Source organism: Phascolarctos cinereus, unplaced genomic scaffold, assembly GCF_003287225.1.
Source record: "Phascolarctos cinereus isolate Bilbo 61053 unplaced genomic scaffold, phaCin_HiC Scaffold_5;HRSCAF=322, whole genome shotgun sequence".
Taxonomy (NCBI): domain Eukaryota; kingdom Metazoa; phylum Chordata; class Mammalia; order Diprotodontia; family Phascolarctidae; genus Phascolarctos; species Phascolarctos cinereus.
Window position 1 is genome coordinate 284,122,915 of NW_027555958.1, and position 17,329 is coordinate 284,140,243.

At 38.4% G+C, this 17,329-nt stretch overlaps 1 pseudogene; it reads left to right on the forward strand.

Moving 5' to 3' along the window:
• The window catches only part of LOC110219290 (peptidyl-prolyl cis-trans isomerase FKBP1A-like), a 31,329-nt pseudogene that overhangs the window by 13,261 nt on the left and 739 nt on the right, over positions 1–17,329 (forward strand).

Consider the following 17,329-nt stretch of genomic DNA (forward strand, 5'->3'; position numbering starts at 1 on the left):
GGAAAAAGGTGATTTTTATTGATGAAATACACTTTATCCTTCAAAGATATACCAAAACCATTCTCAGAAAGTCAAGTGAGCCTGTATGAGCTGGGCATCTTTATCAGATTGTAAAATATCTGCTGTAAACAATGTGTTTTGAGGATTTTTACTCCCAGTTGGCCAGGAAGTCTTGCCCTCATTGAGAGAATGTTGAATTCTGATAAATATATTTATAGGCTAAGAAGCAGATTTGTTGCTGTTGTTCATTTTAGTCATGTTTAACTCTTTGTGACCCCATTTGAGGTTTGCCATTTCCTTCTCCAGCTCATATTATGGATGAGGAAACTGAGGCAAACAGGGTTAAGTGACTTGCCCAGGGTCACTCAGCTAAGAAGTGTCTGTGGGCACATTTTGAACACAGGAAGATGAGTCTTCCTGACTCTAGGCTTGGCAGGTTATCCACTGCACCACCTAGCTGCCTAAAAAAGCAGAATTGCTCCAGAAATATTGAAGTCTCCAAATGGATTTGGAATCCTGAAGCATGACCTCATACCTTGCCATATATCACAAAAGGATAAGAAATGTATCCAAGAGATGGAGATAAAAAATGTTTTCAGTGACCTGGGAACTTGTCTCATTTAAAACCCATTAAAAACCTATGGGCTATAATCTTGACTAGACTTGGAATAATGGCCTATTCATCAAAAGTATGCTCCGTATCCAACGTGATACGTGATTTCATGATGAAGAATTAAAGAATACGTTTCCGAATCTTGTGAACCCAATGCTAAGTCATGTCAAACAAGTGACTGCCACAAAAGAAAAGCAGACTGCGTTTTGAAAAATTTTTGTAAAGATGTAAATAAAGTTGTCAGATTTATCACATGTCAATAACGTAATTACTTTATTTTGTCCCAGTTAATTTCCACACTAAAATATTATTACCCCTTCCACCCACCCAGATGTCCTTAAGAAATATGAGTTTATATTAAAATTCTGTAGTCAAGAAGAAGTCTTTTTCTCAATACTACTGGACACTGCATTAGTGTGAAATTAGGCAACACTTAAGGATGTTTAATTCAGGAAATCCAAGACAAGAATGTAGTTTCTAATCTCCACTTATTTAATGTATTTAGGTAAAAAATCAATATAAAACTTTACAGTACTTGTAAGAAATTATGAAAAAGGCAGACAATTCATTTGTGTTCATAAAATTTCCTCATTTCCTCCTCAATAAATAATGAATAAAGAACAAGAATAACAACAAAAAAGAAATATGGATTTTTAGCACACAAATAGGGTTAAGGGTTGTTTTTTGTTTTTGTTTGTTTTTTCTGTTATAGGCCTTCACCCTTTATCAGCTTAGGAAGTTACAGTTGTGGGAACTCACTCATCCACCAATACCTGTAGCCACCAACCCATTTGTGACAATACAAAAGTCCAAGAGTCATTTGAGGTATTGAGAGATTAAGTGTTACATAGTCAGTAAGAGTCAGTCAGTAAGTGACAACCACGGGTTTGAACCAAGGTCTCAGACTGAACCCGGTACTTTATCCACATTTTCATATAGAAGTCTTATACATCCGCCAACACGTACCTTTTTTTGGCCTAGTTTGTAGCTACTGAATGTGTGCTCGTTTTCGTTGTGGGTTTGACATACCAAATGATTCTGATAGAATGACTCACTGTCTTATACTGTTCAACCCGTGAGGTCCAGAAACAGAGGGAAGGATCTTTACTGAATAAATTCATCCGGGTGCTTTGAGATGCTTGCCAATGGGTGACCTTTTGGTCTGAGAATGATGAACATATTGTCAGATCATAGAGACTAAAAGTCGCTACAGTGCCCACGCCTGCTGTAAACTAGACTGCCCCTTCAAGATAAAAACTCTTAAATCTGGATAGCTGTAGAAACCTAGAATCAAAACTGAGAAGCCTTGAAGCCCATCTAATTCAATTCTTTCATTTTACAAATGCACCAGGCTGTTTGAGACCAGTTTCTGCTGGCTGAAGTAAGGCCCTATTTGAGTGTCTGGGGACATCAAGGCTGTGTCTGTTCTGGGAATATAAATTCTGCTCTTCCTTCATCCCAAAAGAGCAGAAATCCGTGAAGAGCAACAAGTGAGTAAGGGCGTGGAGGTTTAGGACTGAGTTTGTCCAAGGTATGTGACATTGGGCATATGGTTCAAGTGAGAAAAATAGGGAAGGTAGGGACTAGAGTAGGGGACTAGAGGATCATATAGGCTGGTACACACCTTCTACTGAGCAACCACTGGAGCTCCAAGTGACTGCTATAGCTCCTGGGGTAGACTGAGTCCCCCAGGACTCAATGTTTGCTGAACTTTCCCTCCAAAGGACTGAGAGGTTCTTCTATAACACTCCAGACAGAGCTTATATTACCTCCAAAGTTATCCTTTAAGATCTGTTTAAATATATGCTTAACATAATTTAACATCAAGTTTAATGGATCATAACAGCTCCTGGTTTGGGTGCATTTCATGAATGAGGATCCAGAGAGAAGACAATGACATTGGCATGATATGGGGTGGAGTTGGAGAAAGAGGGAAGGAACACAGGCTTTGTTAAGATTTTGTGCTGTTTAGGGGCTCTAGAGCAAAATGAGAAAGTATCTTAATGATAATATATTCCATAGCTTCCCAAAGCAGAACAAGACCTGAACCTGGGGTTTTCATTTGACTAAAGTCTAAGCAATGAGTAAACAGGCTTGGTAATCAAGGAAGTGAGGTTGTTTCCCTCAGAGGCAGTCAACCTTAGGCAATTTTACTTTCCCAATGTTAAAAGGGGGCCACCTAACTCCTAAATAAGTGGCGGAGTGAAAGCTTTGATTGAGGAAAAGTCAAGTCCACAGGATAGCTAAAGAGAGGAGGTGGGAAAGAATGACCTTTCTCACATGAAGGTTGTTGTTCAGTTGTTTCAGTCACATTCTACTCTTTGTGAACCCGTTTGGGGTTTTCTTGGCAAAGATACTAAAGTGGTTTGCCATTTCCTTCTCCAGCTCATTTTACAGATGAGGAAACTGGGGCAAACAGGGTTAAGTGACTTGCCCAGGGTCACGCAGCTAGTAAGTGTCTGAGGCAGTATTTGCACTTGGGTCTTCCTGACTTCAGGATCAGTGCTCTGTGCAGCTGCACCACCTAACTGCCCCACATGAAGGTGGGGGCCATCTAAAACACTGCCTGCTAATTCAAGACTTTGAACCCCATTAAAAATAAGGAACCTGAGGGCCATAGAAGTCACTTGGTTAAGTGATTTGACAAAGTCATTCTGGTTAATGGCAGAATTAGGATTAGAACCTATGCTTAATTCAACATTACCCATTTGCTCAGCACTGTGAATTCCCACTCCCCCTACCTCAGTGAGAAGAAAGTACAAACGCATATTCTTAGGCTTCCTATTTCTGTAAAAGCAGTTTGTCAAGATAGAAGCTTTTGCCTCTGGCATCCTCATCACGGCAAAGAATGTTCCTCTAAGTGGTAATGTCAGCAAGAGTCAGCCCACAGTACAAAGAGATAAGCAATTGCTATATGGGAAGAGGGAAATATTACAGAAAAAAATAAAGACAAAGGGAATAGAATGTGTAAGGAAAGAAGGGAGGAGGGGGAGAGCTATAGAGAGAAAAGGGGAAAAAGAAAGATTTCCGAGGGCAACCAATATTTGTGTCTAGGTGCCACTTCACAGTATTTACTTGATAAGTTGCCTGTCCCTTTAGAGAATACATTAAGGGGGAAGTGAATCTAAATGTGAAAACCACTGAATGTTAAATATGACCCTTTAATTGTCATGAGAACATTGGTGCACAAGTGGTACAAGACTATCATTTAGAGAAATTGCAGGTAAAAAGCAGTCACTGGAAATCTAATTTCCTGAAAAGAGAACATTACTTGCACGGTCTGGTACTGGGGGAAAGATTTAACAAGGAAATAAATGCTTCCTGGAATTATGATCCCACTACCATAATAACTGAGCCATCCTCTCCCTTCCCCCTCCCCCAAGGCTAAAGTTCTACTGAGCCAAGTTGTCTAAATGACGGAGAAAAGAGCAATTAATTATCTCAGTTATGTCAACATTTTGAAGGTAAAGGAAATACAGTGATTCTTTTCCCCTGTGGAAGAAAACAATCTATACTTTGCATTTCTAGGCAAAAATCTATTAGAAACAAGAGATTCAGAGTTTCCTCTGTTGGTCACCCAAGAAACCCAATTTACATTTTATAGTAACTGTGAAACAAAAGAGAAAATTTTACAGCAAAATAAAACCTAGCTTAGGGTTTGTGATTTGTCAAAAATCAAAATTTATGAAACAAAACAATAGTAATATTAATATCCTCAAACCTTTGGAGGAAATATCTTTCTGAAAACAATTCCTTCCTCTTTTTAATTTATAATTTTATAATTCTTTTCCTCTAATAATTCTTTTTCAACTTGGTCAATAGTAAACAAGAGGATGAGGGCAGTGAGGTAGTGAAGTGAATAGACTGGAGTGAGGAAGACTCATCTTCCCGAGCTCAAATGTAGCCTCTGATACTTGTTAGTTGTGTGACTCTGGACAAGTCACTTCACCCTGTTTTAACCTCAGTTTCCTCATCTGTAAAATGAGCTGGAGAAGGAAATGGCAAACCATTCCAGTAACTTTGCCAAGAAAACCTCAAATAGGGTCACGAAGAGTCAGACAGGACTCAAGAACAACACAAAAGGGATAGCTTTCTTAATTGGATTAAACACAAGGATCAAGTGATGGCCTCTGTCTCTGTGTTGGTCTGTCTATGTTCCCTCACGTGCCTCAAACACCCTCAGACTGACTCTCCAACTGATTTGCTGTCTGTCCTCCTCTGGGTGAGTAGTTCTGCTGCTAGATATCATGATCAATTTGGGGAGATAAAAGAAAATCCCTTCTTTCTGACCCCCCACCCAAAGAAGTAAAGAGCTAGGCCTTTACTCCTTGCTGTTTGCTCTTTCTTTGACACACTCAGACTTCTGAAGCCAGTAAAAGTTTAATACCAGGGACTCTAAGAACAGAGGGAAAAAGGTAGTTTTGCAGTATTATCTCTTCCTCGGATTAGTCTTATCTAGTATTTTGAAGATGTTATTCTCATAACTCTGTTCTCCAGCTTGGAAAGAGGGACAGTTGTTTCAAATCACCTTGAACATAGGAGTTTCCTCATAAAAAGCCAAGAAAAACATTTTGAGGGAGGTAAAAAAGGGCAAAATTTTCATTTTAACAAGGGTTTACCTGACCACTGTGAGTTTCTGAATGATTCGACAGAATTGAATTGCACAGTGAAAAGTTCTTAAATAACAAACCAACTTGGAAATGCTTCATATGGGCAAAATGAGAAGTGGCCTGCAATCTGGGAGTTGGAATATAGGCTGGGTTTTACAGCCAGTGTAGCGTCAGTCTCCTAAGGAGAATAGAGCAATCTTCAGGGGTGAGCTCTAAGCCTGTTATGCTGCATGCAAACATGAACTTGATGGGGCCAACATTATATAGGAATTAAGCTAAGTTTTGAGTCTAACTCTTTCCCCCATCCTCCCTACCCTGCCGAGGTGATGTTGGAGAGATTATGCAACTGAGGTGTTGGGGAAATATTCTGTATTTTGTCCTAGCTGTTGTTGATAATGATGGTCCTTCACTTTCAAAGAGGGCCAATGACATCATGGATGACACCTTGACTTGCACTTGAATTTGGATTTGAGAGAGGCAGAGTTACACAAAGTCATCAGCCTCACTCTCTCTTCCAGAGTCATTAAAATCTAGTGGTAGGACAAAAAAAAATCAAGACTGGTGATGGCCCATGATAAAGTGGATGACCTTGGTGTCTTCTTTTACCTTTAAAGTAAAAGCTAATCAATGTTAAGTGTTTACATAGAACGAAGATGCTAGTCACAAGCTCCTAACTGTGGTGAGGGCATGGGAAGGAAATATAGCCAATGCTATCTTGAGCCAATGACAGTGCATAAAAGATATCCAAATCCCTCTGTGTTTTAGAACAGTGGCATCAAACTCAAGTAGAAGGGGATCCTTGAGAGTTGCATATTGATTTAGGAAACCACAAATTAACATTATGCATGTGGTATTTAGAGGCAGCTAGGTGTAGGAACTCAGATACTTACTAGCTGTGTGACCCTGGGCAAGTCACTTAACCTTCTTTGCCTTGGTTTCCTCATCTGTAAAAATGAGGTGGAGAAGGAAATGGCAAACTACTCTAGTATCTTTGCCAAAAAAAACCCAAATGCATCATAAAGAGTTGGGCACAACTGGGAAAAAAATTGTGGCATTTTCTTTTTATTTTTTGCTAAATATTTTTCAATTACGTTTTAATCTTGTGGGGCTACACTCCCTGAGTTTTTCAGGCCTCTTGCTAGTGGGAGGCCCAAAATTTGACACCTCTGTTCCCTCGTGGGAAGATGTAGCCTGCTTGGCTTTGGGAAAGAGGCCAGAGCATACATGTTACACCTATTATTGAGCAATTTATTTATTTATTTGTTTTTAGGTTTTAGGCAATTGGGGTTAAGTGACTTGCTCAAGGTCACACAGCTAGTGAGTGTCAAGTGTTTGGTCTGAGGCCGGATTTGAACTCAGGTCCTCCTGACTTCAGGGCCGGTGCTCTATCTACTGCACCACCTAGCGGCCCTCCCGCGTTATTATTGAGCAATTTAAAATGTATATTTGTATTGAGTTCGATAAATTAATTGAAAGATCAATTAATTTCTAGTATAATTGTTTTGTGCCCAGGATATTGACTGCTCAAGCCACTCATTTGTAGCTGTGATAACAAAAGTGATAACTTCTCTATGCTGCTTTTTGAATGCATCAGTATAGAATGCCAATATTCATCAAGGAATAGTATGGCTTCTCCCTCCCCTTTTTTCTTCTGTGTAGCTGATTTGTAGATGCTGGATTGTTATTAGGCTGGTAGTAAATTTTGTTTTTAAGTCCAGGTTTCTTGCAGGGTAATTTCTGAAATTATTTTATAGAAGCCCTGTTGATTTTGGAATGATGCCTAAAGTGTGATGTATTTGAACCATTAGGAAATAAGATCCCTTTTGATTTGAATGCTATGAATGCTTTGTGAACCAGAATTATTACATAGCCTGAGACTTTTTTTTTCTGGATGACAGAATACTTTCACCTTGATTAAAAACTATCCCAAATATTCAAATGTATATACTCCTGGTTTGTCAAAGTTAATTTGAATTTGGTACAATACAGCAAACATGAGTAAGTTGGAAATTCTATCAGAACACATAATTTGAAAGCAATAAACTTCTGCTGTAGTTTTTTTAGAAGTAATCTAAATGTGAAATAGACCATTTATATTGAGTTTAAATGGTAAATTGGGTGATTGTTCCTTAGAAATCCAAATCATACTCCTGTAGCCTATTCAAATTATCTCTATCTTAATTGAGAGTAGATATATAAATGGATTTGGGTGATTGGAGAATATAGACCCAGACAGTTGTTAACCAGGAAAGTTATTTAGGAGAGTTTTTTCCTAAAGTTAATTTGGGGAAATCCAGGCCATGAACAAATTCTGGCATCTTTGTTTATAGTTTGCATGAAGCCTACAATGAGATTTTTCAGAAGAACAATCCAAGATTCCTGAGGACAACTAGGCAATTTTAAAATTTTTTATTTAATTAAAATTTTTAAAAATTTTCTTAATGAGGCAATTGGGTTAAGTGACTTGCCCAGGGTCACACACCTAGTAACTGTTGAGTGTCTGAGGCCAGATTTGAACTCAGGTACTCCTGACTCCAGGGACGGTACTCTATCAACTGCGACACCTAGCTGCACCTAAATTTTTTTTTTTAACAGCTAGGCAATTTAGAAAAAAAAGTCTGAGATGAGAATGACTCCAGAGCCAAGATCTCTAGCCTTTTTTTTCCTTTTTTTACTAGTCAGATGGAACAATGATGACTTAATTTTATTTTTTTTCAGATTCTGTTATCCAGTCTAGAAGATCTTACTCCTCTACAAGGCTTGTTTTTTGTTTTGTTTTGTTTTTGCATAAAATAACCCTTATTTTGCCCCAGTGCATAGCCTGATACACTTGAGAAAAAGGGAGAATTAATTGTGTTCATTGTTATTAACTGGTACTGTTACTTCAGTCCAAAAAAAAAAGTAAAAAATTTTCTCTAATAGCTCAACAATGTTATTGTACCTACTTTGTATTCCAAGCACATAATGTTGGAAAACCTGACTGAGACAAAAGACAATGAAGTGACACAAGTGTTGGACTGGGAAGCAGAAAGACCTGGATTCAAATCCACCCACACCCACTTAACTAGCTGTGTGACTCAGCCCAAGTCTCTCAACTGCAGTCTTCAATTTCCTTATTTGTGAAATGTACATAATAATATGTTACCCCAAATAGTATCGATTCTACAGGGCTGTTGTGAGTATCAAGCATGTTGCCAACCTTAAAGCTATGGAATTACTAGCTATTAAGACAAAGTAGCATACAATGGAGTTTTTTTCTTTTCTTATCATACAAACTAATTTTATTCAAATGACTAGATCTATAACGATGACTATGCTCTTTTTATAGCATGTATGTACATTGTAGCATGATCACTCCCGGCCAGGCTACTTACATCTTCCCCCAAGGATCCAGGGTACCTCTAAGGGTTTATGGGTATTTTTTTCTCTACTGCTGTTGGCTTGAGCCCTCAAACATTGTATTTCCTCCATTTTAAGAGGCTGATAACTAGCAGCCTAGTATTTACTTAACATCAATTAGCTTTTACAAAGGTATATTTACTCCAGGCACACAGCGAGAATAAATACATAAATATCCCACACACCCCAACAGTTGTTTCCAACTCTTCTGAACCTGTTATGGGGTTTTCTTGGAAAAGACACTGGGGTGGTTTGCCATTTCCTTCTCCAGCTCATTTTACAGATGAGGAAACTGAGGCAGACAGGGTTAAGTGACTTGCCCAGGGTCACACAGCTGGTGTCTGAGCTCTTTTTGAACTCAGGTCTTCCAGACTCGAGGCCCAGGGCTCTATCCAGTTTGCCACCTAGCCACTCTTCCCTGGACTACTTATTTCCTGAGGAAGTAGACTCAAAATTTAGTTCAGTTCCTACATAACTTCAGCACTACTGAGTTCATACCCAATTGTGGCATGACTGCCAGACAAGCCTGCATCTCAACTACCACCAGCCTGGGTTTTTGAAGGTCACTTCTGAAGATTTCTCCTTGCTCCTCCGGGCATCCATATTGCTAGTTGCAAAATCTGGACTCTGAGACAATGAGAGGGAGGGAGGCACCACTCTCTTCATACCTGTACTGGGCTGGCTAAAAAAACCAAACTCTGGAACACCAGAATGCTGAAGAGCCTTTTGGACCTTTCAAACTCACAAGGTCTCGTGTTCTACTCCCTTCACCAGCAGCAAAGTTCCCTCAAGAGCACTAGGCCACCACAGTGTAACTGAGGCTGACAGGCATTTTTTGAAGATTTCCACAACCAATCAATGAGTCTTCTCTTCAACATGTGGTTAGCCTATTGGAACCAGTTACAGAATGTCTAGGCAGGCACCATTGTTTGTCTCTCCCCATGTCATCGATTTTCCCAGAAGGATCTCCCTAGCATCCTCTATGTGGAGAGACACCATCTCAGGAGGCCTGGTAGTGATCCAGACATCCATTACAAATATTTTTACGTTGAGTTGATATTTACCCTACTGCTAAAGTAGACTTCAAAGTAGTCACAGGGAAATTGCTGAAAGACTTTTGTGATCAGACACTTGTGAACACCAAATGGTTGCTGAAATCCAAGATGTCCAGTACAGAGTTCATGTATTCCATTGTAAATGAACTTTTGCTCATTTGGATTGTCACAAGGTGACTTTGCTTGTAACCTCTTTTCTGGTTTAAAAGATGACATGCAATTCTGAACCAGAGACTCTATCTTGGGGTAGTGTGATCACCATCTCCAGGACTAAAGAATGTCATTTATTCGTGATGAACACCTTTCTTTTTTTTTCTTTTTTCTTTAAAAGAAAATTTTTTAAAACACCTTTCTGGAAGGACTTGTGAAAAGTTCAGCGGCAATATAAGATGCATTGTGTGGAACAGCCAGTGGTACTTAACTATTTTCCGTCTGACCCCTGTTACCTCAGTGGCCACAAATATGTTCTTTTAGGTGTCTCTTAAATGTTTGTACTGGTGTGTGAAACATCTGTAATGACTAAGGTATAAATTGTCATCATTGATGACTGTAATATTCTTTATATTGATGTCACTGCAGGTTAGATATAAACACGGTTCTTAGCATTGGTGGTCTGAGATAGACCATGTTGCCATCTCATTTCAGAATCAAAAATTGAGAAATAAGGTATATAGTTATATTGTGATGCCAGGGATTACAAAATGATCCATTCTTTAACAATGCTATTTTCGAATGCACTTCTTACTCCAAGACAACAGCTGTCTAATTGACACAAGTTAGAGACTTACTCTGAGTGTCCTCACTGCTTAGGGGAAGTAAATGAGATTTAATTAGATACTTTTGTAATAAAGCCTATGCTACAATTTCAATCTGGAATACACATAAAGTCCTGGAATGAGTGAATTCTATTCACTAGAATTAGAAAAACCACTGTCCTCATAACAGATGCCTATTAAATCAACTTCAGGTGGGTTAGGAGGGCTCTAATCATTATGGGGCTAGGCAACTACATGAGCTCTCCTCTCTTTATTACTGATTGAAAATGTTCAACAGATCAAGACAATCTAATAGAACAGAGTAATACTCTTGAGGTCCAGATATTCTTGAATGGTAAGTTGTGTGCTATACATGATACCACTCATTATTGTTGACTTGACAGTTCAAAGAATCAAGAAGCCCTTCTGACCTATAGCCATGGAGTTATGCCTGGAGGTCCTAAGGTTGGGACATTCATAATGCACTTTTCATGCCTGTAGGACCTGTAGATCCATAAGAGGAATCTGAGACTTGACTCAGGGAACCTGAGAGGAATGTATGTTGGATTAAGAAATCCAACAGGAAATATAGGAGCTCAAACCATACCAAGAGCCAGATTGGTTCACAGTTACATGCTCCTGGCATAATGTCAGACATGCTGTATGCAACAGGAAATTGATGAACTTTCTAGCCTTTACAACCAATCAGATGCAATGTGCACAAGTATTTGATGAGGATTTAGATATAAAGATTTAGATACAAAGATGTAGATATAAAGATATTTAGATATAAAGATACTATGCTATAAGGATATAGTTACAGTATTTGATAAAAATTTGTGGGATTGAACAAATAAATAGCAAATATACCCTCCAGATAAGAGCAATAGAATAGAAGAATCATTATATAGATTCAAAAAACTATTCTGTGATACATGGTTAAAGGGTTTAGAATATCTTTTGGAGATGTGACCAACAGAATAAAGTTCCAGTTGCCTTTAAATTGGATGACCTTGATCCCATACAGCTTTGTTAATTGGCAGAGACCTTGAGCTTAATCCTCAGAGGTTAAAAGCCTGCCTGGAGACTCAAGTATATTTGAATACTGGGACTTGTCTCTACCCACTGTATTTCTGTACTCCAATTCAAGGCAATGGGCCAGTTCTATTATATCACTTGACATATCGGTATACTTTAAAAATAATACCTTTCATCTCATTATATTGCTGCATTCCCTGTATCAAAGCAAAACACAGAGAACTCTGTACTTTGGATGAATTAGAGAAAAGTTGTCAAACATACGACCCAGGAGCTACAGGTGGTCTATAACATTCCCAAACATTACCCAAACCAGATTTAAACATAATTGGGACATGTTTAGCAAGATAAATAAAAGTGTAATAAAACATAGATAATATATTTCAAAACTAAGTCAATATGCCACCCACAGGCATCTTTATGTTTGGATTAATGGTCCATCTTTTCTATCTGAATTTGACACCCCTGAACTAGAATAACATATCTTGCTACTGATTAGCAGGTACAAAATTGAGATCCTGCAATTTGAAATTTAGATTATGTTTCAAATAATTGGGCAAGAAATATAACATGGGGGACTTGGAAGTATATTAACAATGCACATTTGGGCAGCTAGGTGACACAGTAGATGAAGCAAGACTCATCTTCCTGAGTTCAAATCCAACCTCAGAGACTTACTAGTTGTGTGACCCTGGGCACATCACTTCACCCTGTTTGCCTCAGTTTCTTCATCTGTAAAATGAGCTGGAGATGGAAATGGCAAACCACTCCAGTATCTCTGCCAAGAAAACCCAAAATGGGGTCACAAAGAGTCAGACACGACTGAAACAACTGGATGATAAACTAACAGCCTTCATTTTAGTAGAAGTGAAAACATTTAAAAAATAATATTTTCTCTGGTATAAAAACTTTCTGGACTCCCATTTTTTCTTAGAAATGTGAACTGGGTAAAAAACAAAAGGCATTTCTTAAGGAAATGTATTAAAGACAGAAACTAATTTTGAACAACAACAACAAAAATCTCTTGTTATTGGCATTGCCTTTGCCATCCCCTGAAGCTATGGAGTTGTTGATTCATCTATGGAAAGTCTTCTCTTATCCCATCCCCCAAAGCAATGGTGCTATGATAGGACCTTTTTTTTATTCCAAAGAGATGATGCTGATACACCAAGAGAAGATCATTTTCAGTCCTTCAGAAGTAGAGGAAGGAACTAAGTAGGGACTTTGTTTTGGAATGTTGACCCCAAACTGTATTTTAATATTTTATAAATTTTTCTTTGTTCAAAATTCCTATAAATGTTGCCTCAAATTATCTAGGGGTGTAGTCGTGTCCAAGGCCTTACGGAAAAGGGGAGGGTAGAGAGAGGAACTATGTTAGTTTGGACATCTCTTTCTCTATAGTCTAGAAATGCTTAGATAAGGGGAAGTTAGATGGTGCAGTGGATAGAGCACTGGCCTTGGAGTCAGGAGAACCTGAGTTCAAATCCAGCCTCAGACACTTGACACTTACTAGCAGAGTGACCCTGGGCAAGTCACTTAACCCCATTGCCTGGCCAAAAAACAAAACAAACAAACTCCCCCCCACACACACACACACATAAAAACCCCAAGAAATGCTTGGGTATTATTAGGTTATTGTTACATTAATGAAGATTATTTCTGACTTGTGCCTAAAGTGCAGAATATGGCATTAATATTTTTTCTTTGGCATTTCTTTCTCAATTTTTGAGACTAATATGTGCGGTACAGGAATTAATTGTTCTCTAAAAGTCTGAACCATGTATATTAGCACATGTTTATGGTTTCTGCTGCTTGTGGATCATCTGAGTTCAAAAGTTGTGAGCTGCAGTAGGTCTAAGGTATTCACACTAAGTGCAGTACCAATATGGTGAGCCCCTCAGGAGTGGAAGGCTGCTTAAGGAGGGTTGAAGAGGCACAGATAAGAAACAGAGAAGGTCAAAGATTTCATGCTAATTAGTGTGGGCAAAATAGGGAAACCCAGTATCAAAATAAAAAGATAGATGTAGATATAGACATAGATATAGTTTGTTAAAATTCTCCTATAAAGCCATCTGCACCAGGCTTTTCCTTTTGCTATTTCCTTAAAACTAGTTTAATTTCCTTTTCTGACATTTAGGTTCCTTAAAAATCTCTATTTGGTGTTCCGTTAATTTGAGCAGTTTATATTTTTATAGGTAATCTATTTTTAAAAAATTCTATTTTCTTGGCATATAACAATGAATTGGTTTTGATCATTCTTTTATTCCTTCGCTATAGCATCACATTATTCAGTTTTATTTGATTAATTTGATTTTCCTTCTTCTTTTTAATCTAGTTGGCTAAAGGTTTATTCATTGTGTTGGGGGTTTTTTCACCTCCCAAATAATTGCTTATACTTTTGTTTACCTGTTCCATAGCCTTTAGGGTTTCAAATTCATTTTTCCTCTGATTTTCAAGATTCCCTTTTCTGTGCTTATTTTAGGTTTATTTCATTTTCTAATTTTAAAGTTCCATATTCAATGTGTTTACCCATTCTTCTTCTATTTTTTTCATATATGTTATTAGGAATATAAAATTTCCTCTGAGGACTGATTTAGATGCACACAAAAATTTTTGCATGTTGTCTCATCATTGTCTTTACCATAGTTATTAACATCCTCTCCCATCTTCTTTAGCAGATTGCTCCTACTATCTTTTCTCTCTCTGTCTCTCCTCTCCTGCTCCTCATCCTCATCCTCCTCCTCATCTTGTCCTTCTCCTCATCCTCATCCTTGTCCTCGTCCTCCTCCTTCTTCTTCCTCATTTTGGAAGAGGGAGAATGACCAGTAGTACCCCAGTCCTTAGAGCATACACAGTGTTCTCTACCTAATGCATGTCCTCATGGAAGCTTCTGAGTCTGTTACTAGAAATGCATAATGGTATATAACAGAAAGCCTTGGACTCCACTTCAGAGCAGGTGCAGATATTCTGTGATTTGCTGTCCACTTTTTTTGTTTACTTATTTTTTAGTCATCCAACTCTTTTGTGACCCCTTTTTGGGGGTTTCCTTAGCAAAGATACTGGAGTAGTTTGTCATTTCCTTCTCCATCTCATTTTACAGATGAGGAAACTGAGGCAAACAGGGTTAAGTAGGTTAAGTAACTTACCCAGGGTCATATAGCTAGTGTCTGAGTCTAGATTTGAACTTAGGTCTTCCTGATTCCAGGCCCAGCACACTATCCACTGTTTCATCTAGCTGCCCATCAAAGAGATAGCAACTGGCTAAATGATACTGGGGAGATGCTAACTGGTACTATCAAATTATGTTGGGGTATTTGATATTAGGAGAATACACTGGCTTTGAGAGCTCAAGAAAATAGCTGTAAAAGAACCCCAGTGACCCAACCTGCTAACGTATGAGAGGCTTGGGAGAGTAAGTTCAGAGACTATAAATGCCACATCTTTCTTTTGGGTGATTTTCAGATCCACTCTTCTTGCTTCACTTGCAACTAGGGAAGAGAGACAGAGGTCAAGTAACTCTTTTGCAACTGTTTCTATGTATATTCAATTTGTGTTCAGCAGCAGCCAGTTATAAGGCTTTTCTTCACCATCCAGTATGAGATAGGAAACAGTCATATCATACTGCACATGCTTTGAATTGGATAGCAAGGCTCTCCATTATGTACCATCACACATTTCTAGAAGCAGGCTCTGTAGCCTTGATGTGAATACACAGCAGGGAGGGAACTGAATAGGTTCCAAAGACTGAGTCCCCATTGGACAGTCTCCTGATATGCTCCAATGTCTCCTCATATATTTCCCTGCTATCTACAATCATGTCTATAGCCTTAAAAAAACCTTATTCTTGAGCCTATCATCCTTGTTAGCTCATCCTACATTTCTCCTCCCCTTTTCATCTAAATTCCTTGAAAATGCATACCCATTGTCTCTACTTCCTCTTCTCTTACTTGCTTCTAAACTTTGTGCAATCAGGTTTTCAGCCTCATCATTCAAATGAAATTATTCTCTCTAAAATTATCAGTGATCTTTTAATTGTTAAATCTAATGGACTTTTCTCAGTCTTCATCTCTCTTGATCTCTCTGCAGTATTCTACACTGTTAACCACCTGCTCCTCCTGGATATTCTCTCCATTCTGGAGTTTTTGTGATTCTGCTGTCTCTCTCTTTGTCTTTTTATCTGTCTGACTATTCCTTCTCAAGGTCCTTTGCTGGATCTTTATTCATGTTATGGCCACTAATTTTGTGTCCCCCAAGTCTCTATCCCGGCTGTCTCTTTTCTCATCAGCTCTCATGGATTCAATGATCATTTCTAAGCATATGGCTCAGACTTGTATATCCAGCCCTAGTCTCTCTTACCAGTCTTGCATCACCAATTGCCAATGGGCCGTTTCTTTTTTTCTTTCTCCTTTTTAAAAAAAAAATATTTATTTATTTTTAGTTTTCAACATTCACTTCCATAAGATTTTGAGTTCCAAATTTTCTCCCCCTCCTTCCTCCCCAAGACAGCATGCAATCCAATATAGGCTCTACATATACATTCATTTTAAACATATTTTCACATTAGTCATGTTGTAAAGAAGAATTAGAACCAATGAGAGGAACCATGAGAAAAAAGAAACAAACAAACCAAAAGAGAGGGAGAGAGTACAAATAGTATGCTTTGATCTGCATTCAGACTCCATAGCTCTTTTTCTGGATATGGAAAGCATTTTCCATCATGAGTCTTTTGGAGTTGTCTTAGACCCTTGCATTGCTAAGAAGCGGTAAGTCTATCAAAGTTAGTCATTGCACAGTGGTGCTGTTACTGTGTACAGTGTTCTCCTGGTTCTGCTCACTTCACTCAGCATCAGCTCCTGTAAGTCTTTCCAGGCTTTTCTGAAATCTACCTGCTCATCATTTCTTATGGAACAATAGTATTCCATCACATTCATATGCCACAACTTGTTTGGCCATTCCCCAGTCGATGGGCATCCTCTCAATTTCTAATTCTTGGCCACCACAAAGAGCTGCTATAAATATTTTTGTACATGTGGATCATTTTCCAATGGGACATTTCTAACTGGATGTCCTATAGTCATCTCAAGCTCAAAACATTCCAAAAAACCCTCATTATATTTATACAACACCCCTCCCCTTCCAATCCTCCCTTTCCCTCCCCCCCCACAAGAAACTTCCCTATTATTGTTGACAGCACTAACATTTTACCGGTTCCCCAGGTTTTCAACTTCAGTGTCATTCTTTACTTTTCACTCTCACTCACTTCATTTATCTAATCAGTTGCCAAATCTTTCTGTTTTTCCTATCACTCTGTTGCTGTTCCTATCCTTGTCTGTTTCATTCATTCACCCCTCTTGCATCTGTTTTTATTAGATTATTTAGATCATCCACATTTAAAATGATAAAAGATGCATTTACATGTTCTTCCATTTGTGTCTCTAGCATTAATTTTAATCACCTTTCTCTTTTAAGTTCATATGTTTCCCCTATTATTAGTTTTGCTTAAACTACTTTAAGGCAAAAATTAAAACAACAACAACAACAACAACAACTGTGAGCTTGGTGGTACAGGGGATAGAGTGGTGGTCCTGAGGTCAAGTCCAGCCTCAGACACTTACTAGATGTGTGACCCTGGGTAAGTAACTTAATCTCTGTCTGCCTCAGTTTCCTCAATTGCCAAAGGGGGAATCATAATAGCATCTATCTCCCAGAGTTGTGATGATTAAATAAGATAATTCCTGTAAAACACTCAGCAAAGTACCTGACACATAGTATGTATTTAGTAATTGCTCCTTTCCTTCTTTCCTTTATTCTTACCCACAGGGACCAGAGTGTGAGGCTGCTATAAGTTTTAGACTTTAC